The sequence below is a fragment of the Cloeon dipterum genome, chromosome 3 (genome assembly GCF_949628265.1).
Source record: "Cloeon dipterum chromosome 3, ieCloDipt1.1, whole genome shotgun sequence".
Taxonomy (NCBI): domain Eukaryota; kingdom Metazoa; phylum Arthropoda; class Insecta; order Ephemeroptera; family Baetidae; genus Cloeon; species Cloeon dipterum.
The window spans coordinates 21,702,606-21,722,517 of record NC_088788.1 but is presented as its reverse complement, the minus strand read 5'-3'; positions in this window follow the sequence as shown (position 1 = coordinate 21,722,517).

Here is a 19,912-nt window from a genome sequence, read left to right as displayed (position 1 = left end):
ACGGCATGATCCAGGTTGTGTTTTAATAAATGAGGATGTTTTAATTGCTGTCACGACCTGAAAATAATCCGTTTCAACCAACGCCGAGCTCAAATCAACACGTTGTTTATTAAATTAGCAGTCATGTCAGCTGCTATTTATTAGATGAAGCTCGCAAATCATCACTGTTAAATTATTTGTACCTCATCCGAGTCTAAAAATTTCAAGCTCTGATCACTATTATAATTTTTTGATAAATGTGTATAGCTTGTCTTTTCAAATATTTTTTTTTTTTGCTAAATTTATTATTTTCAAGCAATGGCTGCCACTCATATTCGTGAAAACAGCAGAGGATTTTTAGCCGCGGAATATTTGTATTGGAATATGGTAGGATCGGTTGTTCATTAGAATGCCTATATGTGTGTTGATTGGACTCGGTACTATTCCAGTAAATTATTGGACTGCATTCATAGCCCACCCCACCGCCACGGTATTTTCAATATGCCGCAAAAACGCGCTAAATTCCGCGTCGCGGTTTGAATTAATTTCGCTTGGCAATCAAACCTGTCGAGTGTACAAAAATCAGTTTCCACGTGTAATAAACGCAACGATGAGCGAGGGAGGCGCTCGGCACGCACACACTCTATAATTTAAAGCCGTGACCATAAATAAAAACGACGAGCGAGAGGGCATAATAGTGCACACGCGGGCATTTTAAAATATCAATAAAAAGGAAGCTTTTATCAGTGAGCTTTTCCTCTAGCGCACACGGCCCGAAATGTGTTTGTTCGCCGCTTTTGCTTTTGTGGAGGAGTTGGCAGGCAAAAAACTGGCGTGTGTACATGTGTGGGGTTCCAGTAACTGCCCGAAAAAGAAATGGTCTGAAAGTAAACGTGTTTCTGAAGGGAATTGAAATAAAATGAGCGAAAGACAACAAGGTAGTAATAGATATGACCATCTATCATCACATGTAAAATAAGAGCGGGTTATCAATCATGAAATTGAATAGCAGACTTGTTTGATATCAAATATAGAGTAAAAATGCTCACATGTTCAAATTAGCAGAGTCACATATAGTATGTATCGGTATTTTTATCACAATTAAGAGGAGGTAAAGAATACTGTACAGTTTATAATACACAGTAGCTTTATGAACGAAAAGGAAAAGCAGCGATTTAAAATTAAGTATTTCAGTTTGCGATTAACACTGATTTTCAGTTTTGTTCAACCATTGCAGGGGTGTAAAACTTTTTGGATATATATTTAAGACATTTTTAAAATTTTGTTTGAGGGAATATTCAAATCTAACTGGTGAGCACGCAGAATACAAGGTTATTTGTCTTAGCCTCAACTATAGTAAATCAATTTTTCTGGCAGGTGATTTAAATACTTTATGAAGGACCCCAGAGAAAAAAAATTATTTTTTAACTGTATTCCAGCTGTGATCTATACAAGTATATTATCGTTTGAAATTTGTTTCGTTGTAACAATAACAACCAACCAAAAACGGGTAAAAAATAAATTTATAAGACACGATAAAACTTATTATATCTTAATTTTCTTATCGCGTGACAACAGTAACGAAGAAATCCATTTTTACAGATATCGAGTTAACACTGGTTGCCAATAATAGTGAAAACGAAGATGTATAAGTCATAAAAGATTTGTTCATCGTATTTTTCAGCCCAATTGTGGCACCCGCACGTGTGTGTTGAGCCGAGGCGCTTAATTTTTTGTTCGCCAGCGTGAATTGGCCAGAGTGAGCAGAAGCACACGCGCGCGCGGGTGCCGCTATAATGTATTTATATGGTAGCACGCGCGCGCGATATTTCATGCATCATTAGCCGAGAGCTATCTTTTTATTGCGCGCCTCGTGATTGATAGCGTTCCTGATGCGCAAATAGTTTTGACACGAGAGCGAGTTATCATTTACACAGGCCGCGCGCGCGTCGGCCGCCAGGGGATGGCCAAATTTACACGCAAACCGCACTCTCTGCCGTGTAACAGGCGAGCCGACCGGCCCCACAGGATCGATTGTAATTTGATATTGGGAAATTGCGGGCACCACCAGATTTTTTCTGCCCGCGTAGACCAGCCTGCCGCAGGCTCCGCCGCCGCCGCTGCCGGCAGAGCTGCGCGTTTTTGGAAATGTTTCATTGAAGCGACAGGCAAAAAAAAGCCGACAGTCGAAATTCAACAAAAATGAAGTGTTTGAAATGCGAAAATGCCACCGGCTCTTCGGGATTTCACCGCCGCCGCCCGCTCCGACGCGGGCTCTTTTTGCGTCCATTTTCTTTGGCAGTTGCGGATGATGGATGATATTTCTATTGGGGAACTGGCTACTTTCACCGATGCCGAAATGATATAGTGCTTTTCGAGATCTCGAGAGGTGCTCGCACGCTCGCCCGCTATTGCTTGCTTCCCTCGGTAAATTATTCACCACTGATTTTTGCGGCGTACTTTCGCATCGGGTAAACGCTTTTTGCGCCCACTTGAGCCGTTGAATTTTTTTCTAGTGATTCATTCCAAAATTTGTATAAGTGGGGTCTTTGTGTATGCATATTCATGAAATATGATGGCAAAAAATTTGGGCGCGTTTGGCTTACAAGAGATGAACGAGTTTTCAGATGACTCTTCAGTCTTAATTAGCTGCCTTTGCTGATCAACTTAAAATATGTTAAAACTTTTATTTTAAAAATCAAGTTTCAGAGAAAAATACGGTTGAATATTGTAATAATAATTCCAAAAATTTTAAAGGTTATAAGGAGATTGCAGAGTTTGCGTTTTTTGTGTTTCTGACAAACAGAATTACGGGGTCGTTCATGTCAGAGGAGATGAACCGATAAAAAAGCCGGAATTGTGAAATTTTCTGGGCATTAAATATATTTATATGCCTTAATTTTGCAATATTTTCTCTTTAACTCGGAAAACTAAAAAAAACATAGTTATATGTCACTCACGTTTGAAAGAAAATTTTCGGTCTTGGTGTCAAGGCCAAAATTCAATTGTTAAGCATGCGAAGTTGCATCAGATGGTTTGTTTTATCACGATTTTGTATTGTGACCTAATATCCGTTTTATTTCGAAAAAGTTATACAAATTTTGTACGTGAAACTATAGCGGCTGACACTAATTGTCCACTCCAAAGGTATTATATAAAAACACAGTTGGGACATCGCTAGTAAAAGTACCAAACAAAATAACATCTCTATATCACTCGCAAAAACCCCCCAATTACAGCACAATTTTTTTAACTGTGGCGCCTTCTCGCCACCACTGTCCTACTACTTTGCATTTAACCTGTATCGCCAGGTGGCAGTACAAAGGTGTGCGACAATCAGTGCACCCTTACTGCACCTTATCCCCCACTGCACCTTAAGCCTCGCACGACAGCAGTCGCAACACAATATTCTCTCTCCGGCTAGGATGAGTTTTCGTGCGAGGATGTTCTAGAAACTTTGATCTCGAATTAATAAGACCCGCACTACGGGGTAAGCTGTAATAATTATTTGTATTTCGAAAGTGATATTTTAATTGGTATTGTTTATTGTATTTGTGATTTTTGATTATCTATGTAATTTCGCAGTCCTGATCTTGGTCTTGATCTTATTACTAAACCACGAGACATGAATAAAAGACGAATTACTACAATGAGAAAGACGCATTTCTGTCACGGCTTCCAATTACCCACATAACCATACCTGGTCTTCATGCGCTCATTGTGAATAAAATTACTCTGCAATTTATTATATGCTTAACAGTCGTTTTTTGACGCAAAATTATGAATTATTCTCACACCCAGGGCAGGTTCATTCGACACTAAAATTGATCATGTTTGAATTCAATTTAACGCTTCCATTATTATCCAATGAAAAATTTACAGCTTCACGCCGCTATTAATCAGGTTTTGACGTCGATTCCCGAGCTGCTCAAGCGTCTCGCGTCAAAAATGTCAGGCAAATTGATCAAAATCACCACTTTTTGTCGAAATCCTGATCATTTCCATAAACAATTAACCATCGGAAACCCCAAAATGGCGATACAAGCCTGCATCCATTGTTGAAACAGAGCACAATGTGACGTGTGGGAGACGAAATTACGCTCTAATAACTGCCACGGGGTGATTTCTTTGGGGACATCCGCTCCCAGCGCACGTGTCAAAACGCAAATACCCTCACAATACGCTCGCCTTATACGTGTGTGCTTCATAATTAACTCGATGGTGCGAGCAGGCAGGCACCCACGGCCGCAATCCGTGCTGCGCATCAGCATCAAGCCCGAGTGCACGCTCGCCATCTCATTTACCTTCAATTAATTTCCAAGGGATTATCAACTGCAAATAATAGGCCGCGCCGCCGGAAGCGCTATTTAAGTGTAAGAGGCTTTCGACGCGGCGCCGCCGCCTCCGCTTTGATCGCAGCTCCACGCATGTACATGTCTATGACGACGAGGCTGGCTGGCTGGGAAGAAACCACAGCAGGCACCGCAAGCGATGCATTTTGCAGCGAAAAAGCGGTTATACTTTCGCCACCTACGCCGGCAGCGCACTCGCCAAAAGTGCCGCTTACATCTCACTCGGCGCCGGCTAGGGTAATAGCAGCGTGGAATCTGCAGGCTGCAGGCCTCATAAAACTGCTAAAGGGGCTCTTTAACCTGGGCATTTGGCTGCTCGGCGGCGCGGCGCACGCTGTAATTAAAACCATCTTGGAAGAGGTTAACGTCGCCAAAACCACACAGGAATATATGTGATGTGTGCCGGGCGTGCGGCGGTTAGCAGCCTGCCACCCTCGAATTCTCTCCTCGTAGAGAGTTTCTGCCTGCTTGATGCTCCACTCGCCCGGTATGAAGCGGCGGCGCGACCCCCAAAAGAGAGATACGCGGAATCGGAAGTCGCCAAATGGATAATCGTTACCGCCGATGCCATCTATAAAATCTGCAGGTGCTTGTAAAATTTTTTGCGCCAAACTCAAACTCAGCTACGCAGTTGAGGGAGTAGATTATGACTGTGCATAAAATTCCTTCAGTGGCTTAAGAGGAATTTTGATGTAAGAGTGAAACCGCAAGCTAATTTGCATTAATTTCGAAATTCCTGCTGTGAAAAGCTCCATTTATTTAATATATAGTTCCAACATCCCAACGAACTTGGAGCCACCCTTCCTTTAACCTTTGATTGTGGATCTCCGTTTTCCATGGCCTGTGCTGCAGCACTCAATGTTATCACATCTCGGTCGAAACCGAGTCTCTAATAGCACCGCGAAGAGATCAGAACAGGGGCCTATGTTAGGGCCATTCGCCGAGGACATTTTCTGCAACGTTAGGCATTAACGATCTTGCAACCAAATCACGTACGTGCTGGAAAACTCAGTGAATAGCTTGTCTGCATTTCTTTTCAGAGTTGTGTTATACATTTTAATGTACACTAAATATGTACACAATATTAATCTAATTGCTAATTAGCTGCGTTGGATTGCTAGGAATTTGAAATATTATCTACATGCTTGTGAATGAACTGATGCTGAATAGTCGCTTCCACGTTTCATTTTTTTATTATCAGTTCTTTACCGAGCAAGTGTAAATAATTTCACGCAGACAGAAAACATACTGAGTCCTTTGAATCAATTATTTTATTACGTAACTTTACAATCACCTTTAGACTATAGTCGATTTTGCACCTGTCGAAAACCAGCTTGTCAGTGTTTCTTTTGCGGGAAAATAAATTGGTTTAATGGCTTCGGATTGTCACCGTTTTTATTTGGTAACATTGTTTGTTGAAATGACATTTTATGGATTCCTACAACAGTTAACTGAGTTATAAGTTGAAAATCGTGCATTTTTTGGGGCTCTTTAAATATGAGTTAAATTTTAAGAATGGCTGAGATTAAAATAAAATATGACGATTTACAGTTTCTTTACTCTCTGATTTCCTCAAAAATAAATAATACCAAAAAATTAAAAAATAAATGTCAGATAAGATAAGAAAAATGCCAGTAAAGATCAAACAAAAACTTGCAAAGGTAAATATTTAAGATCATTAACGTGATCTTCAAATAGAATAGCTCTGTCTTTCTACTGAAAATCAAATTTTGTTTCGTAAGAATGAATAGTACAAACTTTGCTCTCTGCGAAGTAAGTTTAGGATGGACTGTTAAGCATGTGTAAATTTTTAGGCCTGGTTTGACCCTCAGGCCTCATCAGCTGTACTTTACTTACAATTCATATTTCAAAACAAAATTTAGCGCTGTTGTACGTATTAGCTGCAGGGGATTTTTTTAACCATCGACTGTTGAAAACGATCGACAACATTCATTATTGACAGTGAAATATATTAACCCTTAATTGTGTTTTATTGAATGCTAGTTCACGTGTTTGACGAGGAATTGTAATTTTGTACTGCGCATCTCCCTAAAAGGCTCAGAGTATTAAGGGGAAAACGCCTCTCAAGCCCTAAATATGCCAGCTCGCTTTGTCAAACGCATATGTACACAATATACACTTTCTTGAACCAGGGCCAAACAGGAATGAAGAAAAAAGACCGGAGGACGAGCACATGATCTCGTGCACACGCGTGCCCCCATTGCCACGGTCCTCTCCTAGTCGGAAACGCGAATTTATTCGTTTATTTGGCGACAGTGTCGTTCGCTTTAGTGAAATTTGTCTCGGCGGACGACTCACGACCAAAGTCGCCGCCATAAAACAAGTACGGACTGACACTGCCGAGGAGGGAACGAAGGACGGCCGCTCGCGTATCTCGCATTAACCCCTAACCTTTTGTAATGCCCCTCTTAAAAGCAGCTGAAAATGACGCGTGTGCCTGCGAAAAAGCTTTATTAGCACGACTGCGAATTGTTCACGCACACACTCACATACAGAGTTTTGCTTTTCTTGCTTGGTCGAGATAAACGCGCAACGAGCAAATCCGGGAATTTGGCGGCGTACAATTGCACCCTCCTCACTGCCGGATTAGAAATTACCACGCGCTCGAGGTCAAAATTTAAAGCTTCCTGCTTGCAATCTACTTACAATAGTTCTACACAATTAGTTGTTGCTTGAATTAATTATGTAGACAAACTGTGCACCCTTATTACAAACAGCTATTGTATTAAGTCTGATCAATTAGTCTAGTCAAGGAATTTAACTTGAGGAAATTTCGTGCAGTAAATTAGTTCGTGGAAACCTTTCAGGGATGTTGGAATTTTGTAATAAACCCTTCTAGACCGAAGAGAAGATTATTTATTATCCTTTTTTGTTCGAAAACAATAATTACAAATTAAAATATCGAATTTTGGGCTGCGCAATAAACTAATTAATTACGGCAATGAAAACTTATCTGAAATACCGTTTACTTAAAATCTGGAAAAAAACTGTGTTTTGGATCTATTTTGCGATTTTTTTCATATTTTGTACTATTCAGTTGTTTTTCTTGTTTGCTGTGATTTGCCACTGCATTTTCAAGTTATGAAAGCAGCAGGACATAAAAATAAGACGATGAGAGGGAGGAAATAAAGAAGAAAGAGCGGAACTTACCAATTGTAATATAACAAATGGAGCGATTGATCTAGTTCGCAAGTTCGCCAATGAAAAAGGGCAGTCCGGACAAAATAAAGTGCAGGCAACGAGTAATTGATGCGAGTTGGAAAGGGACACGGTGAGTGTTGTATTAAACTTCCATAAAGCAAGTGGGGCGAGAATCTGGAAGCACTTTTACCTCCGTGCATGTGTGTCGTTCGCAACTTTTGCGGTTGCAAAGCCAGCTATTTTTCCTTCGGAGGCAGCAACGGCGTCGGCAACCACACTTTTCTTCAGAGAACTTTTGTCTTGGCTTCGTCTACTACAGCCACACTTTTACCAACGGTGCCCTATTACTTTTTCGCACAACTTGGAGAAAAGCAGGCTTGTGCAGAGAGCGTCGTCGTGCAATTTCACCCTTCCCTTCAAGCGTGTGTGATTTTACGTCGCGCGCAGCTGACGACAGCCTATAAAAAATTTCCTTAAGCGGCAATATCAGTGTAAGGTGATTAGGCACACTAATAATATTTCATCTGTTCCCCTTGCCGAGTCGTTTTTTAGGACTTAATTAAATCTGGGTCCGCTCCCTCCGAACACCGATACACGCGTACAGGTGAAGTTACCCACCCTCTCAGAAGGGGCTTTGGTGCAGAGCTGTTGGAAAAATTGTATTCGCCTTCATTCGACTAAACCAAACAACGGTACGGCAGAGGCAGCAAGGAGAGGAATCGATCCACCTTCTCAAATACAAATTAATGACATTACAGAGAAGCAGTGTTCATGGCGTTCCACAGTCCTCGTGGCCCACAGTCGACTGACGAGCAAGATTGCTGTGCCGAAATATCCATTTGCAGGGAAATTCCCAGACTCCCAGTCTGAATCCGCAATTCAAAGAACAAAACGCGTCCTGCGGGAGTTTTGTGTTTAATTTTCTGGCTGCCCGTGCCTTTTGATTAAAGTGCTAATTACTTTCCTTTCCTAAAGTCATATTGCAGATTACTTTTGTTATTTGCATTCGGAAAAAGCAGCATGCGAAATTGGCTGCCATGTCTGGCATTATTTCTCAACCTCAAGTTGCCTCCAAGCGGCTGACAAGCGTTATTCATCACACGCGTTGACGGTTGGCGAAGACGAGACTTCGTGTTTCGGTAGCTATTTGTTAACTGCAAAAGATTTGAAATGACTTTTTGAAAAAGTCACTCTCTTTACTACTTCAGTCGTTTTAATAATGAAAAAGGGTCTTGATTCGTACTCCGCCGCTCACTGTATATCGGTTCGAAACACAAACTTTATTAATTTCAATCACAATTCACATTGGGTACACACTGTATTCATTTAAAATAAAAACATCAGCTTTCATCACAGCATCAGAGCAAACAATCACACTGATTACTCTGCTGGAAAATGCAGCAGCGTTTCCCTACTTCCATTACGCTGCTAGTGAACTGCAACGCCAACAAGAGAAATAAAGAGAAAAACACTCGCACAACAGACTTATGGCGGAATTAAATTGAAAATTTGCCACCATAGATCACCGACCAGTGCCAAACAATAATGTATGGAGCCAGAGCCGCGGAGTGAAAAACATCCACTCGCGGATCTCGGCCGCAAAATGGTTTTTACATTATTTATCAAGCCTGGCAGACAGGCAACCAACAACTAGTCGCGCACAAGTGTAGCACAACCCTGCTCAAGAGAGCTGCCTTTGCTCCTGGCCGCTTTTGGCCTGCAATACACAAGGGCAATTGTATAGATGAATTTATTACATCAAAAGGATACCATTCATCAAAAGCAGCGGCAGTGTGTGTAGTTCCCTCTGTGTTTGTTCACTTTGCAAACACATATTCTCCCAGGTCTTGAGGTCAGAGGTAAGCTGGGAAGCACTACTCTCACAGCAGTGTATTTTACAAACTGCATTATGCCCGGGCAACACTCACACTGCATCAAGAGCCTCTCTCACTCCACGTTGTGTTCTTAAATTATACAAGTAGTGCAGCCAGCGCAGCCAACGTCGTCGTGCGCGTTGCTGCCTATGTGCATGCAGAATGTGTTTGCAATCTACATAAATGTAAACTGCACAGAAGCACCGCCGCTAAATAAAAACACACACAGCAGCAGCAGCGCAGCAGCTACCGTGAAAGCTGCTCTCTTGTTTGCTCTTTCGGAAGCTGCAAAAGTTGCGCCGCTGCGAATAAATACAAATCAGTGCAGTTTTGCAGTTCGCTCCGCTTTCCGTGCGCAGTGTAGATTCCTGATTTTTATTTCTGTTTGCGAAATGCTGCTGACATTTTTACAATGAGAAACTGCTTTTAACTCGCAATTTCACGGCAAGGTGCATTTAACTGTTCAGATGGTCTGCAAGTTTATGCGGATTTTATGTTTCGCCCACTTAAAAAACTCGGAACTCGCTCGACTAGTTTGCGGGCAATTTTGATAAGAGGGGTTTTCAGAATATGTACTTACGCTTTCTTGGAAGTTAGACAGCGCCTGAAAATTAACTGGTAGTGGAAAGTGCTTTATGTAGCATTCGGAGAAACTTCTTGGTTTTGCGTCTGCGTGGGTTGACACAACACGTATAGGAAAAAACAGGACTGTTTTTAAGCAACAAGTTTTCCAAAAATCCGTTTTCTAAAAGAAAAAATGCGGAACGACTTTGTTCAAATTCCGAAAATCACAAATGATTTATATTTAGACCAAGTACGTGTCCTCTTGAATTATTTCCTGGTAAAGAGCTATCAGCTTTTTCAATAACTTAAGACAGAAAAAATAAGGGAATTAAATGTTGCAGCTGCAATTAAGTTTCCAATAATAAATCTAGAATGCATAGCAAGCAATTTGTAGACCAAAGGGATCAATGTTTATGCTGTATTTGCCCACAGATAAAATTTTCTGGTTGATTGAGGATCACGGCTAGTGAACTTCTCCAAACTTTTGCATTTGGGAATATTTAGCAAACTCTCCACCATTAAACGATCAAATAGAACCTTGAATTACAATATTTACTATACGCTTTCACGTGTTTACCTTCATTAAGGAAGTTTGTTCTCCTGCCGCATTCCCTTTCTTTTCTCAGGAAGGAGCCGATGCAAATAAAGGGATAGCCTTTAACCATGGAATATTTTTTAAACGAGGAAATAAATAAGAGCTTAATGTTCCTCTCAAAGTAAGCATTTCCCGCAATCTATAATAATATAAATTGAAGCAAATAAGAACAGCAAAGATTGAGTTCTTTTCTGTTTTCAGTTGGTCACTAGAAAACGAAATTGAGCCTTTCCTGAAGCTCGAGTTGAATTCAGAGGCAAAACGACGACGTTTTTGGGAAATTTATCCAGGCGCTGGAAGGTGGAACAAGTTGATACATACGTTATTTTTTTCATTTGCTCGCGGCAGATTGACGAAGCAACCCACCTGATTATGCAAATGCGCTACGGAGATGCAGCCTCGGGACTACGGTAAAATAGAGACCGGTCGGGTTACTAGAGGAATGTGTACACATACAGTCATGTCGCCGGCTCGGCGCGGCAGCGGAGGCAGCAGTGCTATAATTTCGCCGAGCTCCTTTTTGATGCTGTGTGCACTGAATAAATATTTTGAGCAAAGACTGATCTGCGCATTTGTGAGTTCAAAGCAGCAGCACAGCAGCATCCGAGCACAGATTTCTCTCGCTCTGACTGAGCAGGCAGGGGACATACGTGATTTAAATATGTGCCGCGCGCGTTTGTTTCTTCCTCTGGTGTGTGTGTGTGTCGTGCCGTGAGGCAAGCCCCGGTGCGGTGGCGTCGGCGGCGGCAGAGCAAATGTAATTTTTTCCTATCTCACTCGCCGTCTGTGTATGTGAATACTTTTTTCAGCTGCAATCCGCGCGCGAGCGACGCAGAGCCTAATTCAATTTGAGCTTTGTCTTGAGCAAACACGGTGCAGCCATGCATGAATTAATTTGACGAAAAAATCACGTTATAATGCCGCACAAGTTGCCGCGCACGCTGCCGGAGAACTCGGCTTGGTTTTAGGAAGCCATTGCAAGCAAATATTTGCCCAGACCGCAAATATGTTGCATGCATACTCTTGCGAGGTGCGGCTTGTTCAAAGGGTGCTGCCGCTGCCGCCGCTGCCATCCAAAATTTAGCGTTAACCCAGCTAACCCAAATTTATGCGCAAGAGGAAGACTCCGGCGAAGTTTCGCAGCTGCGAATAAATCACACAAAAACACACTGCCCATTTCATTTTCTTACGAAAAAAGCATTGCCTGCGCCAACGAGTTAATTATGCCATAAATCGTAATCATAGTGCGTTTAAGCGAAACACTGCCCACCGCATCTCGCAAACTACGCACGGATATATTCATGCTCTTTGTACCAAATTGCCTTTGCAAAACATATTTTGTGAAAAGCAACAAAAAATATCCGAGCTCCAGCATCAGCAAAGTCGGTTATACGTCGAATGAAGAATCAGTAATTTTTTTAACTTATTATTACACCATAAAAAGCATATAAAGTTCCCAGAAATATTACTTCCCCTAGCGTGTTGCTGCTGCAGGTGTGTATACTTTCTACGATGGACCAGAAAAAAAATAAAACAATATTTCAAACAAAAAACTGACTCAAAATCACCAAAAATGTAACTAAATTGATTTATGGTATGCTGTATATAAACTGTAAGCGCAAAACAAATTCACTTCGTATAAAATAATTATTATTTGTGTGTAAAATTTATCTAAACTGGGAATGATTTCCGATTCTCTTTAATATCCAATGTGAAATAAATACCTAATAGAGGTTGAGTGACAACAATTGCAAAATAAATATTTGATTTAACCTCTCTGTGCTTATAGTCCAACACACAAATATCAACTATAATTGCGGCTTTTATTTCACACAGCATATTTGCATCAAACTCATAGTTTAATGAAACTGGCTGGTAAATAATGCTCAACAAACTATATTTACTGAAAAATTTCCCCGTTCGTGTAGTGCGGCAAATATTTTCCTTGCTGCACCAGTACAAGCTATTTGCTTTGCCTTAACCCTTTAAATTATGTTTTATGTTTGATTCAAACCTACAAACACGACCAACCTGTGTGTATGTGTTGCCGCTCTAGAGCTGTGAGGGGGAGAACGAAATGTGAGTGTGTATATACTTCCTGTTAACTACTTGTGTCCAGCGGGTTGCATAGTGTTTAAATTCCACCGTGAACTGTTGTGCAGGCAACAACTAAACAAACGTGCCCAACCAAGGTCTGCGCGCACACACCGCAAGAACATTAAACGCCGACCATGTGTTTATCCTTTTTTAAAAACTGCAAACGAATGCGAGTTTCATGCCGCTTAATGAAATTTGCACCAAAATCGTGCGTGTCTATTGCTAAATTCGCCGAATTTGAGAGTAAAACAACATCATTTGTCTGCGCGCGTTAATTGAAACAAGAGGAAGTGCTGCGAGCGACAGTAGCCGGTGAATTTTTAAACAATTAATTCCCCCAGCAAGCAGGCCACGGGTCTGTATGTTTCCGAAAATCATTTTCTAACGGCTGGCGCGTGCGTTTGTATACCCATATTTGCGCGCTCACGCACGGACAACTCTGGGCGTGCTTTTTTATTACAGTTCAGCGCGGCAGGCAGCGTGAATCCGAGCTATTAATTTTTAAGCAGGCATATACGCGAGCGTAGCCCCTCATCCCATATTCATTGGGATAAAGCTAACTGCGTAGACACCGACGGACAGGATGCTGCGAAATTTCTCTGTGAATTATTCATAAATAAGAGCATGCAAGTCTAATCTTTCAACTTCTGGCCGAGTTGCACACGCAAGTCTGCTCTCCCTGCACCCACTGCTGCCGTCGCCACCAATTCACTCTGCCGCCGTATGCTGCTGGTTTTGTCCCGACTGGAATCTGGCACAGGTAAAAATCTCAACAGTGATGCTGCTTCATAAGCATTATTTATAATTGAGCAAATAACTTTTTTGCCAATTGTAAATTTAAAATTAAATAACAGATGTTTTGAATTGAAATTTCATATCACATATTTTTTTCATTTTTGTACAAATTTCAACAAGTTTTAAGGTGATGTTAAATTCTTTTTCCATTCAATGATCTCTTGACTTTCGCATGTAAAAAATTTCATTTGAAATTTGATACAATTACCTTAAGTGTTTTGTATATAAGAAATGTTAGGCAAATAAGTTTGATCATTGCAAGTGGAAGGAGACTATTTTAAGTAAAACTCTAATTATTGAATCTAACATACGTTAATTGTAAGTTTCACACAAATTTAACACCAAAAATAATAGAAAATATTGCTTGTTGACAATCAATCTTAACCCCAAAAATATTCCAATAAAAAACCTTGGGGGCCCATAAAACTGGTCGCTCATAACTTAGGGTCTCAGTTAGTAGCCGAAACTATAGTAGAGCATAGTGGATAACGTGTATTCGCTTCGTGGAAAATTCCCTATTAAAGGTAACATTTTTTACTCACTTTAATAGCAACAAATTATAATCATTAAATTTAAATGTTATTTTTATTTATCACAATGAAACAGTTCATAAAACTTTGTTAGTGCTAAAAAAATTATCGGCGACTCTTTTGACTTGACTCAAAATTTTGTAAGCGATTATGCCTTTTGCACCATTCCAGTCTAGACAAATTTCCGTGCTCATACCTCTGTACGTGCTGTTTCAAGGCTTTCCACCTGCTGGGCCGGAAAGAGGGGTAAAATCGCAACAATGGAGCCTGCGAGCGGAAAATTAAAGATCCTCAGCAGAAGAGAACTTTGCGTAAAGAAAATAAAAGTTCGGGTTGAGTAATTTTACCTGGCCCGTGAGCACTTTATGAAAATTCTGGTCTGATCGTTTGATCAGTTCCTTCCTACGGCCAGGCTGGAATTGCGTAATTGGGAGCGGAAAGAACAACACGCCCCATGCGAAATGAATAATTCATTAGGCGCGCATTTCGCATGCACAAGTTTGCGGCTGTAAATCGAAACTAGAACTTTCCTTGTTTGTTTATTTTGGCAATCTTTGCTTTTGGTTTTCTGTTTTATGTGGTGATTAACTTAGATTTAATTTCCGTCCTCGGCGCGCGCACGCCTCATTGTAGTTGAGCCAAAATTTGTTTTTGGCGCTACGCAAAGAATGCCTTATTATCCCTGGGCCACAACGGAGGACCGAAATTGTAGAACAAACATCGCTTTATACAAACAGGACCGCACAACCGTTGCCTTCGTCATCCTTCACAATGACCTGGGCTCTACCTAAAATCAACGAAGACTTATACTTTTGCTTCTCACATGGTAACAAATAAGTTAGAAGCTATTGTTTAATGGTAATCAATAATCGTTGGACTTGGTATTTTACTTAGAATGTGCGCCATTTTTTCTGATATCTGTATATGACAGTATTTCGTTACCAGTAAGTTTGCATAGGTTTGGTTCTTAAGTACAATACATATGTTTTGAAATCAATTTTTGATGCCAAATTTTTGAGTAGCTAAAAGGAGCCGAAGAGAATTTAAAGTTCCCCTGAAAAGTGCACAACTATCAACAATTTTATTCAGAACTGAATTGATGTATTTAAACGTAGAATTATTTTTTCAGTTTGTATCCTCCTAAAAAACTGAAACCAATTTTTCTCTAAAGATAGTGACAAATACATTTTACTCTAGTTCCAACATAGAACTTCGATAGCAGAATTTTAATGTCTTCTTTGGCTCTGCTGCTGATTACAATCGATGGCATACAATTGAAATAGCAGCCTCACAAAGTCCCACCACAATAAACGGCAAATTTGAATTGATGCATTGATCTGTTCAGTGGGCGTCAATGGTGGAATCCTGCCCAATGACAGAGGATCTAGGACACGATGAGAGATGGCACACACTGTCGAGGATTCTTCGCACTACAAAAGCCATTATTCAGGATATGAACACGCGGCGAGTGTAGGGCATCTATATTTCATTCGCTCTCATTTCGCGATTCCAGCGCTGGGTGTTCGCATACACGTGATATGCATGTACTGCCACGTGCTATCAGTCGAGTGTGCGTCTTTTGCATCTGACGGGCGGCGGGAACGGGGCGGCGGAAAAATTCGCTACAATTTGCATATTGGTTTTCGATCGATTTGGCACGCTTGATTTATTCCAATCATGACAAGATCATGTGCCAGCAGCCGGACCAGCCCGTGTACTGCCGCGCCAAAGATATAAAATATGCTGCGAAGTATTGGAACATTATTGACCGCACGGCGTATAATATCGACTTGTTCTTTATCAAACGTCTCTATACACACACACACACCACTCACATCCTCACACTTGATGTGCTGGCGCTGCGCGAGTGGAGTCGAAGGAGTCGTTCAAGAGATATGAAAGCAAGAGCGCAGCATTCGGATTTACGGCTGCAGTATCCTGCGCGCTCCCTCTCGCTCACAGCATTGTGTGCTGCCAGAGATAATAATAATAAAAAGATCACTCGACTTGCAGTTAAAAGTTATGCCGTGAAAACATTCTCCACCATCAAGGAGCGACTCAGTGAATTTTAATTCTGCAAATGCACTTTGGGCGACGCGAAAAAACCCTCGGCTCTGAACCAACTCTCTGCACTCGCGCGGAGATATCCAGCGGATGGAGAAAGGAAGTTCGCGGCGCATTCGCCAAGATAAATGCGCATATTTTTCCGCCCTGCTGGCTTTTCCTTGCTCGTCTCGCTCGCTCTCGCGCTGAATTCACTCATATAGCAGCGCACGCTTGAAAAATGGGCTCTTGTTATTTTAAGTTCGAAGGAGCAGAGTGCACAATTCCCCTCTGCTCGACGGGCCTGCGTTTTTGCTGCTCATTAACGAGCCCGACTTTTTCCCCGCCACGGGCCGCACGCATTTGCGGCACATTCGCATTTGTAAAGGCGAAAGCGTGCGCGATCCCCTAATTTGAGTGAAAATCTAGTGCTCGTTTTGTTTTTACTCGTCTCTCTGCTTAAACAGTGCGGCTCGTTCGCGCTAAATTACGCTCCCATTTGGAGACACTGCAGCGCCTTCCACTTTTGTTAGCTCCTCTCTTCATTTTGTAAACTTTATTTCAGGTCAACACGCTCAAATAAACTGAAAATGTTGTAAATTGCTAATATTTCATTAATCAATTTCCCGCAGGCGGAACATTGCTTATATTGTGCTGTATGCTTTTACCCGTGGAAGGCAATTTGGATTGGCTGCCGGTGCGTAGTTGAAATTTGTCCGAAAGGTATTTCAATTTGACATTCCTGCAAATATTTGAAAGACAGGTGCTAGCTAACACATGTTGAGGTGTGACGCATTTGCGTCACGGTTTTCATATGAATATTTTGTATAATTAATATTTTGGTCGCAAACCCTTAAAGAAAAACTCGACCCTTGATAAAAGGATAACTTTTAATACACCCAAAAATTGAACTATTTCTCTAGTTAACTTTTGCGTTACTAACAAACAGTAATATTACGTGCGAGAATATTGTTCTCTTCAAAATCATTCAGAGCCGCCTACCCTAAAATTAATCCCACGCAGAGTAGAACCGAGCCATTTGCATCTTTCTTGCTTTCTTTTAATTAACGTAGAACTATTATTGCATAAAAACAACAGGTGATGGCTGGAATTTCAAACCATCGATTTTATTTTCTGTGCGTCTGATTTACTTCAAGGTACTAAATGATCGCGAATCGTGAAATTTAAAAACTTTTGAGCTAATCTTTCATATTTTCAAATCACATATGTGAATCGTTTTCCTGAAAGTCGCTCAATATGACAAAGAGTATTTGATTTTTCTGCCGGAAATTGAACTTTACAGCTGGCTATGACGTTTGGTTCACAAGAATGACGTTAAATCAATATTTTTTAACAATATCCAAGTTTCATTTTTTCATCGTAAATTAGCATATGGTTAAGCAGATTTTGATGAATCGATTTAGCGGTAAAATGTTAAGCAGATTTTATATATCCCATTGAGAGATGTAATCAGTTATCAATTAATACAGGGAATGGAGTGTTATGGACAAAGTTTTCCAACTCAAATAAATTCCCTTCTAAGTAATCAAAATTTGCTGAATGATACTTGAAAGCTACGTTTAAACGTTTAAAACAAATTTTGATGAAAACAAATTTTTTTTGGTAAAATGAGTTAAAAACTTCTGCTGAATTGGCTACAAGATCGTCTAAATATTGTCAGGGCTGCACCCAACACTCCTAAGCGCTTTGCAGGCTATCCCTTGCCTTTAATTTATTTTATTAGAGAAGCGAATACTGATAATACATATAATTACTATATACCCGAAGACTTTATCGGGGTAATACTATTATTTTACTTTGATTATTATTGTTATATTATTGACACGCAATTTGCATGATTATAATTGTTGTAAATATATTCCAGTATAATTTCTTAATTATGGAGTTAAAACCACAACTATCAAAAGGAATTCGCATATTTTACTCCACTGGACGACACCCCCACAATATTAAATATTACAAAACTGTTAATAATTAAATTTTTAGGCGGTATGATCCGCATTAGCCTTTTCAAGCGCAAGCGGAATGTTGATTTTATTTAAATATTTTGATACTGAATTTGCAGACCCTAAATTGGAGGTTTGACCAATATTAAATATTAACTGCCCACATCGCACAAAAATGTATTCGTGGTATGCATTATCAGGCAGGCAATTTAATGAGTAACATGCCAATTATTGGAAGTAAATTGTAACAGCAGCACGCAAACAACGCAGTGTGCAGTGTAACAATCATTGAATTTCATCCGTTGAACAAGTTAAAAACGCCATCGAAGCCTCTAATCGTTAATTGAAACAAACCCACTTTGCGGCTGTCAATCGTGCTTTAAAATCACGTGAGTGTGATGCGTTCTGGTGAGCACACCAGTCGTAATTGAAAATATTCGCAGAAATTCATTTCGCACACTCGGGCAAGCAAAATGCCGCGCGGCCTATTTGCAATACATGCAAATTTCATTAAAAACTCACCATTGTGCTATTTTTGCGAATAATTTTGCGTCTGGCTCGCACACACACACTCTCATCTACGAAAATGTATTAGGCGCACTCTCTCGCTGGGACTTTTATTCTCTCTGCACCTTAATTAAATAAAATAGAGGCAATTCGTTATGAAACCGTACATTTTTGCTTAAAACAAAAGCTCCCGAGCCCTGCAGTAGTTAGGGCCAGAGGAGACGAACAGCAGCAGCAGCAACAGCGGCAGTGCGCGCGAGAGTGTGTGTATGTGTGTGAGCCGTTTATTAAATTAGCCGTGCTCAACTTTCCGCTGATTTTTACTAGGGTGCGAGCACACATTTGAATTCACTTAATTATTTCGGCGTGATGAACTTTTCATTCCATATAGTCATGCAGATTACATCAAGTGCAAAGCTGCGCGTTTTGCATTGCTAATGCCATGCGCGCGCGCGTCGACCCCAAGGGGAGAGGGCTAATTCCATTCCGCGAATAACACATAAAATGTGCACCTTGTAAAATTTCGCCATTAGAGCAAATGCACGGAGAGAGAGAGAGTCTCAGCATCTAGATGCCGCGGTCGTATAATTCCTTGGCACGTTGTGATACCTACCCTCGCAGCACGCCGCGCCTAATTTGCCCAAGATCATTGACTTTGACAAATGGAAACAAATTGGAGCAGGCGGTGTTCTAAGTATGCTTAATGCGTGTAGCAGTTCCGAGACGCGGCGGATAATCAATTAGTGTCAATTGCACTGTTATGCAGAGTGCAAGCTGATGCAGTGCAAAGTGAGTGATGCGCTGCCTGATGGAATTCCAGAAAATCATTGCTGCTACTAGAGCGCTAATTCCGCGACGCTTTCCTTGTAACTTTTCTATAATAAACGCATTGTTGAGTTGAGTTGCTCTCAACTTTGCAGCAAACGCGCTCTATTTCCTTGAGCGTTTCTGCTACATTCCCAGTAATGCAGTTGTCTCTTTCTCCATTTATTTAATTGAATCAATTTTATAAGTATGTTTATTGATCTGATTTTGAAGCGTTTAGTTAATTGCATATTGCGGAGAGCTTTAATAATTTTGTCTTTTAAAAGCTTTGTACATTTCAGTTCATAGTGGCTGAAATTAAAACGGAAAAGTCAGTAAAATATTGAGGATAAAACGGAATAAATTTTCCAATCACATGTTTATTTATGAAAGATATAGAAATATTTAGATCCTTCATTCCTTTAGAATGGGAAACATGAGTCGATCGTTTGTTGACGGTAGATTTGACAACCTATGCACAGCCCTTGTTACAACGGCAAAGAATAAAAATCTTATTCTATATAAGAACTATAAATTTTTTCTAATCCTTGGTTTGGGTTTAAAAAAATAGAAACCGATAAAGAGTTTTGAATGAAAAAATGCTCATATCTCACGAATTGTAAGTTTTTCCCAGGATACTCAA